Source organism: Camelus bactrianus, chromosome 6 (assembly GCF_048773025.1).
Source record: "Camelus bactrianus isolate YW-2024 breed Bactrian camel chromosome 6, ASM4877302v1, whole genome shotgun sequence".
NCBI lineage: Eukaryota > Metazoa > Chordata > Mammalia > Artiodactyla > Camelidae > Camelus > Camelus bactrianus.
This window is the reverse complement of record NC_133544.1, coordinates 41,518,794-41,541,276: the sequence shown is the minus strand read 5'-3', so window position 1 is coordinate 41,541,276 and position 22,483 is coordinate 41,518,794. Positions and strand designations below refer to the sequence as shown.

The 22,483-nt window shown below is 34.4% G+C and overlaps 1 protein-coding gene across 3 annotated transcripts in view; it reads left to right on the top strand.

Moving 5' to 3' along the window:
• The window catches only part of GPR137C (G protein-coupled receptor 137C), a 98,983-nt gene that overhangs the window by 1,292 nt on the left and 75,208 nt on the right, over window positions 1-22,483 (top strand). The window lies entirely within an intron of this gene.

Genomic DNA, 22,483 nt, shown 5'->3' with positions numbered 1-22,483 from the left:
GTTTTTGCAATAACTTGCTTAATAGCTGGAACCTAATCACACCCCCTTTCTCTTTTATGAGGAATTGCTGATTGGATTGCATTGTTCTGCAGCGCTTGGGTATTTGACCCATTTCAAACAGGTTTGGGAGTGTAAGGTTGTCAATCATGTGTGTCAGCTAGTGGTGTTTAAGCCACGGAATTTCGAGAATTGCTCCCCCCCAAAACACCTCTTCCCCCCCCGCAAAAAAAAAAAAAGCCTGAGGAGGGGAGGAAACAAGGTGACATCATATGCTTAATACTGACTAATATAGAACAATATTGGTCTATGCAGCTAATCCTCTCAAAGGCTTTTGGAGGTGATGAGAATTAACATACTTCTGAATAAAAGTAAAAAAAAAAAAAAAGGGTTGAGAGGCAGATTAAGTGTTTGTATTTCCTGTGTAAACCAACTCTTTTCACCCATAATAGGTAGGAAGTAGAATGCATAATTTTAAAAGCACATTCATAACTTCAGCTTTTTACCACACCAAAAACAAAATATGTAACAAAACTGATTTAACTTTAATTCCCCCTCATTTTGAAGTCCAAGCAATGCACTGACAAAAACCCAAACAATAAGAAGCAGAAATAAAAATTATGGGTGATAAATAAACATGCCATAGTCATGTCACTTATTTGAAGATGTTCTGATCTTCTAGTTGTTGTTCAAGCTGTTATAACGCTTCTATCCTTGATTGTTAAACTGATATATTGCATTCTTCCTGACACCATTTCTGATAGACTACCAATGACATCGCATCACTAAAGCTTTACTCTAGCTTCAGATGTAGTTAATTTATCTGAAAGTGACTAGCAATCCTTATGCCATGAGAATCAGATAACTTGCTTTTCCTCCATATATTGTAACTTATAAAATCATATTAATGATTTATTGTGGACATTTCATAAAGTAGCTAAACACTCTTTTTACATTTTTCTTGAAATATAATGTGTACCATATAGTGCATAAAGCTTAAATGTACAGCTAGGTGAAATTTTTCGTGTACATACACTCATTGCCACCACCCAGATTAAGATACATAGCATTTACAGTGCCCCAAAAGGTCCCCTTGTACCCTCCCAGTCATACCTCTCACCCCGAGGTAAACACAAAGTAACTAAACACTATCACAATAGAAAAAAAAAAAGCATCTTTTTTTTAAGCTCAGAATTCTAAAAGTATACTTCTACAGCATACACTACACAATATCCAGGTTAGGTTTTCAGACTTTTATTGCTGTTATTCCAAGCTAATGAGGAAGAATTTGAATGTCTAAAATTTTCCTGTTAAATGGATCTCTTGTTAGTGTGATGTACTTTTTAAAAAGCAATAAAATTCTGTTAACCTAGAAAAACATAATTTGGGAAGAAGCCGGACTAAAGCTTTTTCCTTTTTGTAGTGTCTCCTAGAAAGAGTGGAGGTTATCTATCCTTGTCTTTTTATAATAAAATTAACAATTTTAAGACATGACTATACTTAACACATTTTCAACCTGTTTAAAAAGAGATGTTTTATCCAGAAATCATTTCCCTATTCATTAGAAAAAAATCTAGAGGAGTCTATTTTTTTTAAAGTATTTGAATCCCAATTTTTATATCAATTCCATGTAAATGGAAGCACATGTCTGTTGATCATTCTGAATGAATGAAGCTTTCCCAGTGAGTTCTTTGTATTATAGCAAAGTGGCAGGGAAAGACTACGTAGTGACAAATACAAAACTCAACTAACATTTGATTTTTTTAAACCAAAAAGCCCTTCTATCTGTTTTGAATAGTTGGTGCTTCTTGATTACCAAATCACTCTATCTTTACTGTCATATTAAATGCCAATTTCATTTTACTTTTGACCTCTTTGAAGTATTTTTTGTATCCATTTCTCACTAATTAAAAACATTCTAACTTTAGGGGCTTAGTTACAAAGGACCATGGAGCAGTATAAAAATAAAGTTAGTGAAACAACCATTACTACTTTGAACACATTTAATGGTTCTCCTAAAAATAAGTTTTCAAAAAGTTAAGACTGCCTAAGCCACTTTTTTCTTTTGTTGACTACACTTGAATGGAATTGAGATAAGGGAAAAAAGCCCTTTCTGAAATAATTAGACTTACCATACTTAACCTTCTGAAAAGCAGATAGTTGGTCGGGGGGGGGGGGGGGGGAGCCCTGTACGCTAATCTACTAACACCTATTGAACTTCTTCTAGCATGATCAATAGAACATGTACTTTACCAGAGAAAGGTTCACACTCCTGCACTTTTACCAAAGAAGATTTCAGTCTTTAAAACAGATTATCTGATAAAACATGCTGTCTACCATTGGAACAAGTAAAAGGACTTAAAATGAGAGTTGGAGTATATTGTGATTCGTGCCAAAGTCAATGAGTTCATCATTAAGGCTCATATTGACATTTTTTCTTGCAGTTTTGTAACCTGAGTGCCAGTTGCTTAATCAGGATAAAATGCAGTGACTAAATCACAATGCCAAAACAACTAGGAAAATTAAATTCAGAATCTTAATTCTTACATTCATAGATGCTATCATTGTCCCTGACATTGGATATGTTCTTCCAAATATTAATGGTATGTTCAACTTATAGGTGCTTTGGTTTTGTTACAATGTTCTGTGATTTCTCACAAAAGTATATTTACCACCTAAAATGGAAACTCCTTAAGAATAAGAAGTTATTTTCTCATATTTTTATCTCATAGAACAACAGTGAATATATTTTTGAATGACAATCTTGAAAAGGCCAAAATCTTGAAAATATTTAGCCGTCTAAAATTTAAGAGTTAACTTAATTTTGATGAACATATGAGGTAAATTATTTGTGTACTTTCTGGGATCTTTATGTTTTCTGGCTGTGATATGAATGCTGAGATTCTCTTAGATTTTCTTGGGTTAGATAGTTAATTTTGATCACTACAGGTAAAATCTTACCAATGAAGCCATTTTAATATATTAGAGTTTTACCTAGCAAAACTATTTTTATATCATGGCAAACAGCCCATAGTAATTAGGGCTTTACTAATTTGAGTTCAGCAAATCCTATTAAACAGAAAAGTTTACAAAACAAATAAGTTTCATATCATGTCATTTACTATTTACTGAAAATCATGGTTCTGTTCCGTGTTGGATTTTTTTAAATCTGTAACTGTGATTATAAACTGTTTTTGTCCAAATCCACTAAACTACTTTACTCATTAACTTGATTCTATTTTTCCTAAGATCATTGGTGAGGTAAGAGTTTGATTTGGGTTTTTTTGTTTGTTTTATAATCACTTTATTTTTTTATTTTTTATTTTTTTAGTTTTTTTTAACATTTCTTTTATTGAGTTATAGTCATTTTACAATATTGTGTCAAATTCCAGTGTAGAGCACAATTTTTTCAGTTATACATGAACATACATACATTCATTGTCACATTTTCTTTCACTGTGAGCCACTACAAGATCCTGTATATATTTCCCTGTGCTACACAGTACAATCTTGTTTATCTTTTCTACATTTTGAAATCCTAGTCCCTTCCCACCCCCCATTCCCCGGTGAGGCAAGAGTTTGAGATACAGTTCTATAGCTAAAGACATGACTACAATACCTTACATTCCACCTGATTTAATATTTTCAAAGCACTTCATAACACTTGTCTGCAAAACCCTATGAAGTAGGTAGGTATAAACAGGATGTGATTTATCCAAGGTTTTATGGCTAATATGTATCAGAAATGAGACTACCTTATAGCCCAGGGGCTATAAAGTCTTGTCAAGTGATCTTTCCCTATGAACTTTTCTGAATACCATTAATTCTGTTTATTATTTAGTGTTTCACTATTTAACTTTCTTTCCCATTTTCCACCATTTCAAACCTTTCCCACTGTCCAGCAAACTCCTTCTTCCTCTTTCATACTCATTGTATGACCCTCACCTCATAGTTTATAGAAGTAGAGACTGGGGCCATCTGACTGAACAAAGACTCAGAGAAATGCCTTAAAGTGCTGCAGAGAGCATTTAACCCCTTTCATTGAATGATTGAGCTGGTAAGTGAGGAAACTCCTCAGAGGCAAGAAACCACAGAAGAAGAAGTGAGTACAAAATGATAAAGTACCACACAGATGTTTGTCTTGGGGTTGGGGGTACTTGTTAGCTGCTTCCTGCTAGCCTAAAGCCTGGATTTTAATGTGTAGGGGTTCTGAAAAGGTGACATTGGAGGCAGTACTTGTGATGAGGTCTAATCAGAGACCTCATCCTCTCTAGCTTAATGCCAGAATTCTCAAAATGGACATCTCCAGTGGATGAATTAGGGGAAAAATAAGTAGGTCCTCAGAGGTTGATAATGGGATTTGTGCTTTTCTCAGCTTTGGCTCTGGGTGAAGGAGGTACAAATTAGGGGGGATAATTTCTTCCCTGAGAATGTATAACAAGCTTATTCTCACACAAGTTTGAAGCCTGAAATCACACTTCTGTGATTTTGGAGAAGGGAAAAAACCCAACCTGAAAAATGTAGTATAATATTATCCTTGCTTGGTAGTAACCTCACACACCTGGAAGAGGCAAATGCAAATAATCTGTGGAGGAGTATACTTTATGCCCAGAATCCTGACGAATAAAATTCCAAGGAACATGAACTCAAAATCACTCTAGGAACTCTTACCTGCAATGACTGAAGATGTCAGAATTATCAAATAGTATGAAATATTCATTTATCTGATTTAAAAAAGTAAATAATACTGATAAATGATAAAGAAATAATCAAAATTTACTAGGCATATTTGGAAATAAATCATTTTTAAATGAAAAATACAATTAAAATCAGAAACTGAAATGAACTGAGCAGATTAAATAGTTTAAAAAAATCAATAAACTAGAAGATCTGAGGGGAAAAAATCACCCAGAATATAGCCCGGGGAAATAAAAGACAGAAAATATGAACAAGAGATTAAGAGAGAATGAAAATATAATGAGCAGCTCCAATGTATATTTAATTGGAATTTCAGAGAAACTACTCAAGAATAATGACCTAGAGTTTGCCCAAATCAATGAAAGATACCAAATTTCAGATTCAGAGAGTCCAAAAAATCCAAAACAGGTTAAAGGAAAATGAACACAGAGTAAAACTTCAAAATACCAAAGACAAAATATTTTTAAAACAACTAGACAGAGGATGATATTACCAACAAAGGAATGAAAATCAGTTTGAGTGTCGGAATTTTATTAACAGCTAAAGAATCCATGAGATGGTGAAACATCTTCCAAAATGCTGAGAGAAAATAACCAGCAACCTAAAATTCTACCCACAATGAAACTGTCAACAATAGGGTAAAGTAAAAGCCATATTGAGGGTGACATCAGCAAGACGGTGGTGTAGGGGAGTAGGGAGCCATGGACTCTCTATCCCTGTGCAAACATGCAACAATTCACAAATTCCCTTTGTGAGAAATCCAGAAACTAATTGAAAGGCTCCTGCACCCAGTGAACACAAAACCACAATCCCAAAACCAGTAGCGAGATTTGGGACAGACTCTCATCAGAGTCCCTGACCCCAGCATAGCACCATATAATTGGGAAGAGGGCAGCTTCTCCCAGAGAAGGGAAGGAGTTAGTTCACACATCCAGCACCCCAACTTTTCCTAGGGGGCTCCCCAGAGGCCAGGCTTCTGTCTTCTGATCTTAGAGCTCTAATGGGTCCAGTACAGTCTAGCCACCTAGAGAAGAATAGAGACAGCAATTTGAACTGGGAGACAACATATCTCCCCTCCTTCCTCAACTCAGCACAGAGTGTGCAAACTAGAACTAAAGCTTTCTGCTACTCCCTGGGAAGGGGAAGAGTTTTTAGAAGCCCCTAGACTCTCTGAACAAGCTGATCAATGATGGCCTTCTTTACAAAGCTAGTCCATGAAGATCATGAGAGGTGCCTGTTTTGTCTAATGCACAGACTCTAATGTAAAGAGTCAAAAATGAAGAATCAGGCAAAGATGTTTCAAACAAAGTAAGATAAATATCCAGAAACCCTAATGAAACAGAGCTATATGAGTTACCTGACGGAGCATTCAAAATAACTGTCATAAAGATGCTAACCACCAGCAAGAGAACAAAGCATAAACAATTTTAACAAAGCATGAGAATTTCAACAGAGATAGAGAATGTTTAGAAAGTACAAAACAGAAATCCATAGAACTGAAGAACACAAAAGCTGAAGTGAAAAATTCACCTGAGCAGTTCATCAACAGACTAGATCAAACAGGAGAAAGGATCAATGAACTCAAAGACAAGTCACTGGAAATAATTCAGTCAGAAAAGAAAAATGAAAAAGTATGAACAAAGCTAAGGGAACTTATGGTACACCATCAAGCAAACCAATATGTGCACTGAGTTCCAGACAGAGAAGAAAGTAAAAGCTTATTCAAAAATAATAATGACTGAAAACTTTCCAAATTCAGAGTAGGAAATGGACATCTAGATTCAATAAGTCAAAGGGATTCAAAGAAATCCACACCAAGACATATTATAATCAAATTATCAGCAAAGAGAATTTTGAAAGCAGAGGAAATAGAAACTTGTCACATACAAGGGAACCCCTACAAGACTATAAGAGATTTTTCAGTGGAAATGTCGCAGACTAGAAGACAGCAGGATGATCTATTTAAAGTGCTGAAGGAAATAAAACTGCCAAGCAAGAATAATGTATTCTGCAAAACTATCCTTCAAAAATGGAGAGATAATGACTTTCCCAGATAAACAAAAGCTGAAAGGGTTCATCACTGGACCTGCCTTATAGGAGTTTAGGTTGAAACAAAAGGATGCTAAATGGTAACACAATAGTGTAAGTATGAAGTTCATTAATAAAGATGTATATATAAACAAATACAGAATACTGCATTACTATAATGGTGATGGGTAAATCACTTTTAATTGTATGAAAGTTAAGAAAAAAGTGTAAAAATAAGTATAAAATATTAAAAGATACACAAATTAAATGTAAATACTGACAAGAATAACAGTGTTGAGGGGGAAGAAGTTAAAATGCAGAGTTTTTGTATGCATTTGAATTTAAATTGTCATCAGCTTTGAACAGACTTAATGTAAGATATTTTTTGTGAGCTCCAAGGTACTCACGTGCGCACATGCGTGCACGCACACACACACACAGAAATACAAATACAGAAGTTACACAAAATTAAAAGGGAAAGGAATCAAAGCACTATCAATACCAAAGAAATTAACAAAACAGAAAAACAGCAAGCAAAGAAATGATAGACCAAAGAACTATAAGACTGACAGAAAAACATCAACAAAATGTTAATATAAATCCTTTCTTATCAATAATTACTTTAAATGGATTGAACTCCCCAATCAAATGACATAGAATTGCTGAATGGATTAAAAAAATCAAAGACCCAATTGTATGCTGTCTACAAGAAACTCACTTTCAAATTTAAGGATGTGCATAGACTAAAACAGAAAGGGTGGAAAAAGATAATATGCAAATAGTAACCCAAAGAATGCAGGGGTTGCTTTACTTAAAGTCAAAAAATGTCGAAAGAGGCAAGAGGGACATTATATAGCGATAAAAGGATCAATCCATCAGGAAGATAAAACAATTATAAATAAATATGCATCTAACATCCAAGTACCTAAACATACAAAGCAAATATTGACAGAACTAGAGGGAGAAATAAGGCAGTAATACTGTAATAGTAAGAGACTTCAGTGCCCCACTTTCCATAATGAGTAGAACGTCCAGAAAGAAGATCAATAAGGAACAGAGCACTTGAGCAATACTGTGAACCAAATGCCACTAACAGACATATGCAGAACATTCTGCCCAAGAGCAGCAAGATGCACATGCTTCTCAAGCACACATGGATCTTTCTCCAGGGTAGATCACTTGTGAGATCACAAAATAAGTGTTAGCAAATTTAAGATTGAAATCATACAAAGTGTCTTTTCTGACCACAGTGGAATGAAACTAGAGGTCAATAGCAGAAGTAAAACTGGAATGTTTACAACTATGTGGACATTGACACATTCTTGAACAACCACTGGGTCTAAGAAGAAATCAAAGAGGAAATGAGAAAATATATCATGATAAAAGAAAACACAACACACCAAAACTTATGGGTTGCAGCAAAAGCAGTACCAAGAGAGTCCATAGTGATAAACACCTATGTTTAAAAAAAAAGATCTCAGATGTACAACCTAACTTTACACCTCAAAGAGCTGTAAAAAGAACAAACTAAGCCCAGAGTTAGCAGAAGAAAGGAGATAACAAAGATCAGAACAGAAATAAATGAAATAGATAATAAAAAGCAACAGGAAAAAAATTAATGAAACTAAGGTTTTTGAAAAGATAAAATTGATAAGCTCTTAGCTAGGCTAATAAGAAAAAAAGACAAAAGCAGAAATGAAAGAAGAGATGTTGCAACTGACAGCACAAATAAAAATGATTGTAAGAGACTACTATAAACAATTATACGCCAACAAGCTGAATAACCTAGAAGAAATGGATAAACTCCCAGAAACAGACAGTCTACCAAGACTGGATCATGAAGAAACAGAAAGTCTGAACAGACCTCTAACTAGTATGAAGATTGAATCAATAATTTAAAACCTCCCAAAAGAGATAAACCAAGAACCAGATGGCTTCACTGGAGAATTCAACCAAATATTTAAAGAATTAATGCCAGTTATTCTCAAAACCTTAGAAAAAATTGAAGAGGATGTAACACTTCCTAACTCAGACACCAACATCACCTTGATACCAAAGCCAAAGACACCACCTGAAAAGAAAACTACAGACCAGTATCCCTGATGAGTACTGATGCAAAAGTTCTCAAAATACTAGCAGACTGAGTCCAGCAGCACATTAAAAGGATCATACACTGTGACCATATCCCTGGGATATAAGGATGGTTCAATTTAGGAAAATCAATTAATGTAATACACCACGTTAATAGAATAAAAGAGAATTCACATTATCTTTTCAATAGATGCGGAAAGGCATTTGACAAAGTTTAACACCCTTTCATGATAAAAACTGTCAACAAACTAGGAACAGAAGAAAATTACTTCAACAAACCAAAGGTCATATATGAAAAACTACAACTAACATCGTTTTTGTATATCTTGAAATATGTTCTAATTTCCCTTTTGGTTTCTTCTTTGACCCAATAGTTGTTCAAAAGTGTGTTGTTTAATTTCCACATAGTTATGAATTTCCCAGCTTTCTGCTGTTGGAAAAATACAAGGAATATAAAAAATCTATAAGGAAATACAAAAAATAGCCATTCGTTGAATACAATTTATTAACACATAGAACATTTTTAGAAATTGACAACATACAAGACATGCTTTCATAACACAGCTTGAAAGCAACACTTAACAAATTATAGGCAGTGAGATAGTGATTGAGAGTGCATCTCAAACACTCACTGGCTCTGCCTATGTCCCACTTCCAAAAATGAATAACAATATTGCATACCCCACAGGGTTGTTGTGAGGACTAATTGATACTAAAGTCAGAAAAAACTATTATAAAAAATAACTACAAATATCTCTCATGAACACAAATGTAAAAATCCTTCACAAATCAAATCCAAATATATTTTAAAAGGATAACATATCCTGACCAAACATGTTTTATCCCAAGAAAGCAACGGTGATTTAACATTCAAAAATCAATATAATGAACCATATTTGCAGTGTAAAAGAAAAGATCATATCACAGAAAAATAATTTGACAAAATTCAACAACCATTCATGACTCAATAAACTTTTAGCAAACTAAGAAAAAGAGAAAGTCCTCAAATTAATAAGGAGCATCTACAAAAAACCTACAGCCAACATTATACTTAATATTGAAAGACTGAAAGATTACTCCTTAGGTCAAAAGGAAGGTACTTCACCTCCTGTCCTAGCTATTGTTCTGGAGGTTCAGCCATTGTGGTAAGGGTAAAGAAGGCTTAAAAATTTTTTTTAAAGAAGTAAAATTGTCTCCTTTTGTAGGTGACATAATTGTTTCAGTAAAAAATTTTTAAGGAATTTATAAAATACTACTAGAGCTAATAAGTGAATTTAAGAAGTTTGCAGATGAAACTATTTCATATACTAAAAGAAAATAATTTGAAAATGAAATATAAAAGCAATTCCATTTACAGTAGTGCCCCCCAAGTTAAAATATTGAGGAATAAATGTAATAATAGATGTGTAAGATCTCTACATTGAAACCTAAAAAACTGCTGAGAGGAATTAAAGAAGGCCTAAGTAAATGACAAAATAATACCTTGGGAGAATCATTATTTTTAAGATGTCACTTCTCCCCTAAATTGACCTATACATGGAATGCAATCCCTATTAAAATATCGACAGGAGTTTTTGGTAGCAGTTGCCAAGATTTTTGTTAAATGTAGGTGGAGATACAAAGGATTTGGAATAGCTCAATTATGAAAAAGAACAAAGTTGGAGGATCACACTACCTGCTTTCAAGACTTACTGTAAAGCTATAGTAATTGAGATATTGTAATACTGGGGGAAGGATAGACATACAGATCAATGCAGCAGAATGGAGAACCCAGAATTAGACCCATACATATACAGTCTGTTGATTTTTTACAAAATGAATATTGATTCTTACCTCACACCATACATAGAAATCTACTTACCATGGATCATAGATGTAAAAATGTAAAAGCTAAAACTTTGTAGAAGAAAATAGGAGAAAATCTTCATTATTATAGGAGACAAAGATTTTTCAGACTGGGAACAAAAAGCATGAACCAAAATTGACATATGAGACCTCATCAAAATTAAAAGCTTTTTTTTTGGCAAAACAGATAATGGCTTGCAGCATACGTATCTGGCAAAGTACTTATAACCAGAATATATAAAGAATTGTTACAACTCAGTAATAAAACCCAATAAAAGTGGACAAAATATTTTAACAGACACTTTACAAAAGAAGATGTATTCATGGCCAAAAAGCACATGAAAAGATGCTTAAGATCATTAGTCATCAAGAAAAATGAAAATTGCAATGACAACAAGACGCCATTAAATATTAACTAGAAAGACTGAGATTAAAAAGACCATACCAAGTATTGGCAAAGATGTTGATCAATTAGAACACATACACTGGTGGTAGAAATGTAAATTTTCACAATCACTTTGGAAAACAGTTTGACGGTCTTTAAAAAGTGAAACATGTCATAAAATAGCTATTGAATTCCTTGATACACAAGAGAAGTGAAAGCACATGTCCATGCCAAAAAACTTAAATATGAATGTTCACAGTAGCTTTATTCACAATAGCCTAAAACAGAAATTAACCAAAATATCCATCAAAAGCAAAGGGATAAACAAAAAATGATATAACCATACAAAGGAATATATTTGGTAGTAAAAAAAAAAAAGGAACATGCTAATAATAGACACAACAACAGAGATAAATCTAAAAATCAGTATGTAGAATGAAAGAAACCAGACAAAAATGAGCTCATACTATATCTTTACATTTATATTAAGTTTTAGAAAATGCAAACTAACCTATAATCACAAAAAGTGGATCACCAATTGCTTGGGGTCTGTGGCAGAAGGGAAGGATATACCACAAAGGGGTAGGATGAAATATTGGGTGTGGAAATATTCTGTATTTGATTGTTGTGGTGGTTTCACAGGTTATATATGTATGACAAAACTCATTGAATTGTACACCCTAAATGCATTGCAGTATGTCATACATCTCGTATACCTAAATGAAATTGATTCCCCCTGCAAAGAAAAAACAAAAGCAAAAGCAAACAACAAAAAAAGCAAACAGTACAGAGCTCTGTTTGCAATTTAATCTGAGTAAAACCTAAAGTGAGGAAGAATTGTAAAAAGTATAGCCCCATCACTTTCCACTTCAGTATAACTTCATAAATTTACTTGGGTAAATTACTTAATCTCTCTGTGCCTATGTCCTCATTTATAAAAATGAGAATAATAATAATACTACATACCCTATAGAATTATTGTGAGGAGTAAATTAATTCATATAAAAATCTTTAGAGTGGTACCTGTGTAGTGCTATTAGCTATTAGTATTAAATTTCAAAGAATTGGGGCTTCTTAGACTACATTCTCTCACCCTCAAAGCATTGTTTGTATTCCATAACACAAACAATGTGTGAAAGTTTAGGAAAATTTAAACACTTAGGAAAACATGGATAAAAGATGGAATCACAGGGGAATTTAGAAAATACTTAGAATATGATAATTAAAAATAGTACATATCAGAACTTTAATGAAGCAACTAAGTTGGCACAGAAGCAAATCTGGAACTTTAAATGTTTACATTAGAAAAGAAGAACCTGAAATTTAACAAGCTACATAAGCATCCAATTTATGTTAGGAAAAAAAAAGATAAACCCAAAGGAAACAAATAGCAGGAAATGAATGTGGGATTAATAAAACATAAAACATAATAATAGAGGCTTAACAAAACCAAAAGCTACCCCATACTTTTTTTCATAGTCAAACTTCTTCAGGGGTGACCATGTACGCACTCACCATCTTCTCACTTCTGCATCCACTCTAATCTGCTTTGTCCCATCACTGTACCAAAATAGCTGTTGCCTAAGGCTCATTGTGACTTTCATATCAACAAGTTCATTAGACACTTTGCAGTCCTCACCCAAATTAATCTCTCAGCAGCAGTTGACTCCATATTTTTCCCCCTAACACTTCCACTGGCTGGCACACTGTCCTGGATATTTTTACTGCCTTGCTTGCCTCTCTTCACGTTCATCTGCCTCTGCCTTGCCATCAGAGGTGGAAGTTTCTCAAGACCTAAGCTGAGGTCCCCTGCTCTTGCCAAGTGATTGCATCCAAATTCTTGGTGTCATACCGCTTAAAAGCAGATGACTCACATACATATCTATGATCCTAACACAGACTGCTCCTTTGAGCTCTGACTTTCTATATTCTTTACCCATTTGACATCTCCTCAAGGGTATCTGAAGCCCTCAGACTTGGCATATCCCAAACTGAGCTCATGATCTTTCTTCCTCCCTCCCCACTGTACACATGTCTTCCCCTAAACCTCAGTGAATGGCACTGCTGTCCATCTATTCAGAGACCTATGGGTTGTTGATGGTGCCTTCTCCCTCATACCTCACATTCACCCCACTGCCAGATCCTGTCTGTTACCTCCTAACATCTGTTATTTCATTCACTTCTTCCCATCCGTAATGCCTGCTGCATACTACCATCTGTCTATTGCCTAATCTACGGCAGTTGGCCTCTTAATCGCTATGTCTGTATCCTCTGGCTCTCACAAGTCCATTCTCCACACTCTTGCCAGAGTTATTCTTTTTAAATAAAAATCTAATTATAAAAGTCCCACCCCCAGATTCCTCCACTGGCTCTGGTTACTCTTAGAAGTCGAACTCTTTTATGCCTACTACAAAGCACTTAGTGGTTCCAGCCTCATCCATACTATACTCCTCGTTCCCTGCCACTTGAGCCACCCTTAGCATTCTTTCAGTCCTTTGTACTTACCATTCCCCTTCTTTCCCAGAGCCTTTCCATATTGCCATATTGTTTTTCCCTCTACTTAGAATGCTCTTTCCTTCTTCCCTTATATACTCTCAGCTCCAGGGCAACACTTCTTCAGGAAAGCCTTCCCCCAACTATCTAACTAGATTAGATTCTAAAATTATAGACTCTCAGAGGACATTGCTTCTTTCTTTCATATCTTTTGTGCTTTTGCAGTTTTATATTTGTGTGATTTCTTTGTGGGAGCTTATTAAACTATAAGCATTATAGGAATAGGAACCAAGTCTGTTCTTGCTGTCTCCCTAGTACCTAAGTTAATAATTGACATGTAGTAGGTATTTAATAAATATTTATTGAATGAATGAAGAAGCCCTTGTTCACCATATCCCAAATAGCCTCAGGTAAGGGAAATCCTGAATATACAATTTCACCGCATAACTTTCTCTACCTTTTTTCTTTCTTTTTTTCCCTTTATCTACACTTTCCCCTCAAAAAAAAAAAGAAACAGTGCTTCTTTAAAACAGGGGTCCTCAACTCAAAGGCCTAGAGGACCCTGGATACTACCATTTGAGAGATAGTAGGGAGTGGTAGTGACTATGGTGTACTAGAGAGCACATATCTAAAGAGGGCAGCTACATTGACTCCATTCCAGTTGCAAGATAACATTGCCAAATCATCTGATTTTTTTCAAGAGAAATCAGAAATTTGCATTTTTTAATTTTTTAAATATACTTTTATTGAAGTATAGTCAGTTTACAATGTTGTGTCAACTTCTGATGTACAGCATAATGCTTCAGTCACACATGAAGATACATGTATTTGTTTTCATATTTTTCACCGTAAGTTAATACAAGATATTGCATATAGTTCCCTGTGCTATACCTATGAATTTGTTATCTACTTTATATATATTGGTTAATATCTGCAAATCTCGAACTCCCGATTTATCCCTTCCCACCCCTGTCCCCCTTGGTAACCAAAGTTTGTTTTCTATTTCTGTTTTGTAAATGTTTTTCTTTTTTTTTTTTTTTTTTAGGTTCCACATGTAAGTGATATAGTATTTTTCTTTCTCTTTCTGGCTTACTTCACTTAGAATGACTATCTCCAGGTCCATCCATGTTGCTGCAAATGGCATTATTTTATTCTTTTTTATGGCTGAGTCATATTCCATTGTATAAATATACCACAGCTTCTTTATCCAGTCATCTGTCGATGGACATTTAGGTTATTTCCATATTTGGCTATTGTATATAGTGCTGCCATGAACATTGGGCTGCATGTGCCTTTTTGAATTAAGGTTTCCTCTGGATAGATGCCCAGGAGTGGGATTGCTAGATCATTGGATTTTTTTAAATGGGAAATCTGTTTTTTAAATAATGACAGGATATTGAAGTATTGTTTTGAAATACCATTGGCTAACACCAGATAAGGCAAACAAAATATTTTGTGGGTCAAATTTAACCCATAGGCTACAAATTTGTATTTTTTTCTCCCTCTTCTGTTTCTTCTCTATTATCTTCTTTAGAGGAATAAAACAGATCAGCACAATCTTCTCTTTATAATATCCACATTAACAAGGCTAAGTTACACTTAATACCCTTCAACATTAGTTACAGTGAACTCTAAGTAATTTATACCTTAACTTATGGGAAATTCATGTTCTAAATCTGACCAAATATAAAGAAAGTACCATACATCGTGTGATACACCATCAGTGTCTGCTTTCTTCTACTACACTATACATTGCTTTAGGTCAGCCACTATTGTACATTTGTTTTGAAGGAAATTTTTCATGCTCTTCAGCAGTTGCATATGTGATTAATGTTTACTGATTTGGATGGTTGAGCAAACTCATGATAAAGGAGTTTAAAAGAAATGTTTCCTTCTCTTCATCTGCACAAATAAAATCGGAATCTCTAATTTAGCAAAGTAGAACTTTGCATCTAATTTGTTTTAAATAAAGACCAACATTTATAAATTAAGTGTCCTTGTTATCTTCTTATTTTAACTTTGTGAAGGGGTCTGTTGGTCTGTTTAAAATAGTATAATTTCATCAGTAGTCCTGAACTGGAATTCTGAGAATCTAGAATTCTGAGACTCAAATTCTATTCTACTTTGCCAAATCACTACTTTTCTGAGCCAGTTGTTTAATTTGTAAAGTTGTTAGTCTCAATGATATCTAAGACATCTGTAATTCCCATAGTCTGACACTAATAAAGCATCTAGAACCTAAGGGTTTCTTTTTTTAAAAAACTCTTCTTACTTTATGACCTAGTTCTGACATCTAATGTAATGTCTATGAATTCTAACTCTAAGGTATGAATGCCATTTTTAAAAGTTACACATACCATGTTAAAACTAATAAAAGTTTAGTTTATTTAGAACGTAAATATTTAAATATTTAGAATCATCTTCTTTCTAAGGTAAGATGTAGCTGGATATTTCAAATCTGAATGTTCTAACTTTTTACAAAAATTCAGTTACAGCTGCCATTTTTCATTAGCACATTGATCGCAATATACAGTTTTTTCCAGCTTCAGTCTCTCAGAATAAAAATGCTTAAGTAATATTTTCTTAAACTTCTGTGCTCTTTCCTCATCTATTGTGTAGGACTTTGTCCAATTACTGATCAAACCACCTGAGCTGGTTTGAGGTGATACGGTGTACTCTAGAGAACTTTTTTTTCTTATGAAATTAGCAGGTTTTAAGCTAACGTGTGTGATCTTTATCACCGATTATGTTCGAACTGTTATTGTCCTTAAGAAGTCAGATAGAAAGAAAGTAAGTGGTGTTCTTTCTGCTTTTTTCTTCCCTGGGGTATTCTATTACTTACTCTGATACATTCTGCCCTTTTTCCCCCCACCATTATCTGTCAGACCAATATTCTCCAATGAATCTGGCTCTCTGTCTCTATCTTTACAAAAAGTAATTCTGCTATCTTCCTAGTTTGAAAAGCATGAAAGGCTTTATGAAAAATCAGTTATATACAATGGGAGATTTAGTGCTGGAAAAACTTTTTAAAGGATAGCACAGTTTCAGCACAAATTCAATTTAAATTAGTTTCCTGAGGAGTCTAAATCTCTAATGTATGAGACTCAGTTCAGAAATAAATTCTGTATATTCCTTAATATAAGATATGTTAAATTATCTTCAAAGAGCTGTCCATAGTAAACAAATGAGCAGTCCACAGTAACCTGTTATATTTCAGGGCGATTTTCAAAAATGAAAGCTCACCAATTTTCCTTCTCACTAATAAAATTAATACTTCATTCCTAAAAAAATGAGTTATTTATGCTTTTTTAAAAAAATCTACTTCCATTTAAGTAAAGGGTATGATAAAGTACTTGATAGTCTGCAAAACAACACAGAATGAAGGTGTTAAGCTGTTGCTAGGTCATTACATTTTACTAAACAGATAATCTGGTTCCTGAATTTATTTTCCTTGGGCATGTTAATTCTGCAAATCTTGAACAACTAAAAGTCGTTGTGTTGACATATAGATGACACTACTGTTAATAAAGAAATATTTGTCTCCTTAAAAATTAGGGAATTGAACTATGTACCATCAAAGATCTAAACATACAAATATATCCAAGAAAACCAGGATCCCTATGAACCTTGAATTAGGAGTCAGGACGCCTGGGTTTTAATCTTTTTAATTTCCTGTGTATTCCTGGACAGTCCACTTAATCTTTAAAGCAAACTTTATTTATAAAATTAAGTTATTGAATTACATCTCTAAGGTTACTCTTAGTCCAGGAGAAACCAGGACAAGCTGCCGGTTGTCCTCTCCCAGCAGAGTCTTACAGACAACGCTTATTCTCCTAGCAACCGTATGTGACCACACCTACAAAGTATTGCCAACCAGGAGAGTTCGCCTAAGGCATAGTGTCCAGGGTTTTTATTGGGGATTCGTCCAATAAGCATGGAGCATCTTCCTAGCAGACTTTAACTATTCAGTCTCCAGCCTTTTCAAAGGCCAAACTGATACCACATGGCCCAGGCTTGCAGCATAAATCACACTGTCAGCATAAATTATCCAGTATGGCCAGGTAAACAGAGACATTCTTATCAGGCATGATATTCCAATGATTCAGAAATTATCTTCCAAGAGCTAGCAAGAGCCAGATCTTTCTTTGGAATATGCAGGGTTTAGACAACTCAGGCCTGCTGAGTTAATCCTTCACTGCATTGCATACCTTTCAGTGAAGTAATCCTCTAGAACCTTCTTGAGAAAGAATGCTTGATAAGCAATTTTTTGAGGCTTTTTGTGTCAAATATTTTTACTTTATTGTCATATTTGATTGATAGTTTAGGCAGCTACAGAATTCTGGGTGGAAGAGAATTTTCCCTGAGGATTTTTAAGGTATTGCTCTACTTCCGGTGGTGTTATTGAAGCTTGAAAGCCATTCTGATTCTTGATCCTTTCAATGTGAATTGGTTTTTTCCTTACTTAAAACTATTAGATTTTTCTTTGACCCTAGTATTCTAAAATGGTATGTCTTCATTTAGGTCTGTTTTCTATCCATTTTGCTGGGCACTGAACAGGCCCTTTCAATTTAGTCACTTGTATCCTTGATGCCTTTGGGAAAACATTCTTGAATTTTTCATTGACTTCTCTCCTCCTTTGTTTCTGTGTCTCTGGATCTCCTAATATTTGGAAGTTGGACTTCCAAGACAGATCTTTTTCTTACCTCTTTTCTCCTTTTTGTCATCTGTCTTTTTGCTCTATTTTGGGGGGAGATTTCCCCAACTTCCAGCCCTTATTATCTTGACATTTCATTTCTACTGGCATGTTTAACTTCTGTGCGCTCTTTTTTATTCTCTAAATTTTTTTTTATTAACAACATTTTGTTTCATGAGTGCAGTATCTTTTCTTATCTCTCTGAGTCTGCTAATGATAGAGTTTTTTGTTTGTTTAGTTTTTTCTTTTTGTATAGTTTTCTTTTTTCTATTAGTTTGTTGTGATCTCTATCTTTTATTAAAAACTTTTGAGCTATCTGGTTATCCTTGGCTGTCTGTTCATAATTAAGAATGGAAACTAAGCGTGTGGGGTGAGGTGTGTGCACACTGTAGGTGATCTGGCTGGACAATTTGTTAAGGAACCCCAATGCTGGTATATTTAGGTCTTTCCTCTTGGGCTGATCAGAGTTCTCAGGGGAGAAAATATTCTATTGCTTCAGAGAATAAAGGTCTACTCTACAGCATTTTGACACCTTAGTCAGGGAAGAGGGTTTGGGCATGGGAAAATCCCTTTACTTGGCATTCATAACTAATCTCTCTGTTTTTAGGATGATACCGAACTATCAACTGTGTCTGCCATCTAACTTTCATACTTCAGGCCAGAGTAGCATCTCCAGAGAATAAACACCCAGATATCTGCCAGGATGAATAAGTGGCATTTCAGGGCATGGACGAGGGAAAGAGATTTAGGGATTTAACTGCTCTTTAACAGCTTTTATCTACCCCTATTTTAGTCACCTCCACCTCTCAGTTCCAGTGATATTTGGTTCTCTTGGTTCCTGCACCTTTTGAAGATTCCAAAATGTGTATCTGGTTGATTCTTAGTCCTCCTCACTACTGGCTTAGTATTCATCACACTGCTGTTGGGGATCCCAGATGATTGGTTAGGAGGACTCACAGTTGTTACACTCGTGGTCACAGTTTGTTACAGTGCAAGGTTAGAGTAAAATCAGCAAAGGGAAAGACACATGGAGTAAGGTCCAAAGGAAACCAGGCACAAGCTTCCAAGAGTCCTCTTCCAGTGAAGTCACAGGTTATGCTTAATTGCTTCTGTAATGAGTTGTAACTGCACATGTGAAATGTTATTTACCAGGGGAGCTCGTTAGAAACTCAGTGCTGAGTTTTTTATTGGGGCTTAGTCATGTAAGCACTCTGTATAACACCAAAATTCCAGGCTCCCAGAAGGAAAGCAGGTGTTGAGAATAAACCATATTTTTTACACAAGCAGACTAGGCATAATGAAATACCTTTATCATTTTGGGAATGGTGGGAATATTCCCAAAAATCCAAGTTCCCAAATGCCAACCAAGTACCAGCCTTACAAGCAGGCTTTTCTAAGGATAGCAGTCTCAGGCATACTATAATAACTCTTTTCTGCACACATATCCATCTGCTTTCTAGCTTCCAACATTTTGTTACTATATTCTTTCCCAGTCCACTCAAACTTCTGGGTTTATATTTTTAAAGAAAATCCTTTTAATATTGTTTTGGTGGAGTTTCAGATAAGAACAAACTTAGATATGTATCTTTGGTATTAACCTGGAATTTCATTGAATTGTAAATCAAAACACCCCAATTTACTTGTATAAAATCATTTTTAAGCAACTTGAGAGAAAATAGACTAAGCAAAGAGAAGAAACTTTTTAAAAAAGTGTTAGCATCCTAAGAGAGAGACAAAAACATATTGTATCCTATGTATCCTAGAAAGAAGAGGCTGCTATAAAGAAAAAAATATTCAGAAGATTTTTTTAAAGTTTTTAAAAATGAAATGTATGATAGGCATTGAAAGAGAACATCTGAGAAAAGTCTGGCTACTCAATTTATAGTTAAAGTAGCTAAAAGCCTTATTTTTTAATATGCAGCAATAGCAGTGACAAGCTTGGGAACAGTACACTCACTACTCTCTATAGGAATTTAAATTGAGATGGAAGCTAAGGAAAATGCCTTGTGAAAGAAATCTATATAGTTGGAAGTATATGCCTATCTATTCACCATGGAGAAGAGATTATATTCACCATGGAGAAGAGATTATGTTCACCACAATTCATTTTTGCATCGATTTCAAATTTTATATAGATATATTCTCCAATAAAATTTCTATTTCAAACCAACAAACATGGGAAAGTCACCTTGACAAAAAGAAATTCTATAGAAAAGCATTCATTCTAAAAGTATTTTGGTACCTGCTGTCTCCAGGCAGCATGGTTCTGCATGCCATGGGGGACAATAAATGATATACAGCTCCACTGTATCTCTTCCACAAATCTTGGGATACCTGAATTAATTAAACTTAGATAACATTCACAAATAAAATACATTTGTCATACTTTCACCTTTCTTCCTTTTATTTGAGGAACCTAAACAGGGAGACAAAATATGGAAGTCTGCATAATATGGAAAAATCATTTCAGATCACTCATAAATGGGTTAAATTTTTTTTTAAAAAGTATGCTAGTGATAACAGTATTTTAAATCTTCATTAATTCTAAAATTCTAAATCAGCATTTTCTAAATTAGGGGCTACTAGTTTGTATGTGGCAAGAAGGTAGGTTATGTGATGAAAAATATTTGGTATTCACCAACCCATATAATTCTTCAGATTTTATAATAAAGAATAATATTCTCCTAAAATGGCCCATTTAACTTCTAAAATTTCTGTGGAAACATGAAAGACCCCAAATAGCCAAAGTGATCCTGAGAAAGAAGAACAGAGCTGGAGGTACACCCCCTCACTTCAGACCACAGTACAAAACTACAGTCATCAAAACAGTATGGAACTGGCACAAAAACAAACACATAGATCAATGGAACAGAATAGAGGGTCCAGAAAGAAACCTACCCACTTCTTGTCAATTAATCTAGGACAAAGAAGGCAAGAATATACTATGGGGAAAAGACAGTCTCTTCAATAAGTGTTGCTGGGAAAACTGGACAACTACATGCAAAAGAATGAAATTAGAACATTTTCTCACACTATATACAAAAATAAAATAAAAACTGGAAACCCTCCTAGAAGAAAACATAGGAGGAACACTCTTTGACATGAATTATAGCAATATTTTTTGGAATCTGTCTCCTAAGGCAAAGGAAACAAAAGCAAAAATAAACAAATGGGACCTAATTAAACTTAAATGCTTTTGCACAGCAAAGGAAATCATCAACAAAACAAAAAGACAATCTATGAAATGGAAGAAAAATATTTTGAGATATGACCGATAAGGGGTTACTATCCAAAATATATAAACAGCTTATACAGCTCAATATGAAAAAAAAAAACCCAAAAACCTGATTTAAAAATGGGAAGATCTGAACAGATATTTTTCCAAAGAAGATATACAGATGGCCAGCCAGCACATGAAAAATGCTCAACATTGCTAATCATCAGATAAATGCAAATCATAACCACATTGAGATATCACCTCACACCTGTCAGAATGGCTATCATCAAAAAGACCACAAATAACAAATAGTGGTGAGGATGTGGAGAAAAGGGAACCCTCGTACACTGTTGGTGGAAGTGTAAATTGGTGCAACCACTATGTAAAACTGTATGGAGGTTTCTCAGAAAATAAATAGAACTACCATATGATCTAGCAATTCCACTCTTGGGTATATGCCTGAAGAAAGTGAAAACACTAGGTCAAAAAGATAGACATACCCTAATGTTCATAGCAGTATTATTTACAATAGCCAAAATATGGAAGCAACCTAAGTATCCATCAACAGAGATAAAGAAGATGTGGAATGTATATGCAATGGAATACTACTAAGCCATAAAAAAGAATGTAATTTTGCCATTTGCAACATGGGTGGACCTGGAGGGTATTATGCTAAGTGAAATAAGTCAGACAGAGAAAGACAAATTCTGTATGTTATCATTTGTATATGGAATCTAAAAAATAAATGAATGAATATAACAAAACAGAAACAGACTCTCAGGTATAGAGAACAAACTAGTGGTTACCAAGGGGAAAAGAAAGCAGATATGGGTAGAGTTTGAAGAGGTACAAACAACTATGTATACAATACATAAACTACAAGGATATATTATACAGCACAGGGAATATAGCCAGTATTTTACAATAACTTTAAATGGATTATAATTTATTAAGAAATTTTGCATCACTGCATTGTACACTTGAAACTAATACAATACTATACATTAACTACACTTAAATTTTAAAGTTTTTAGTT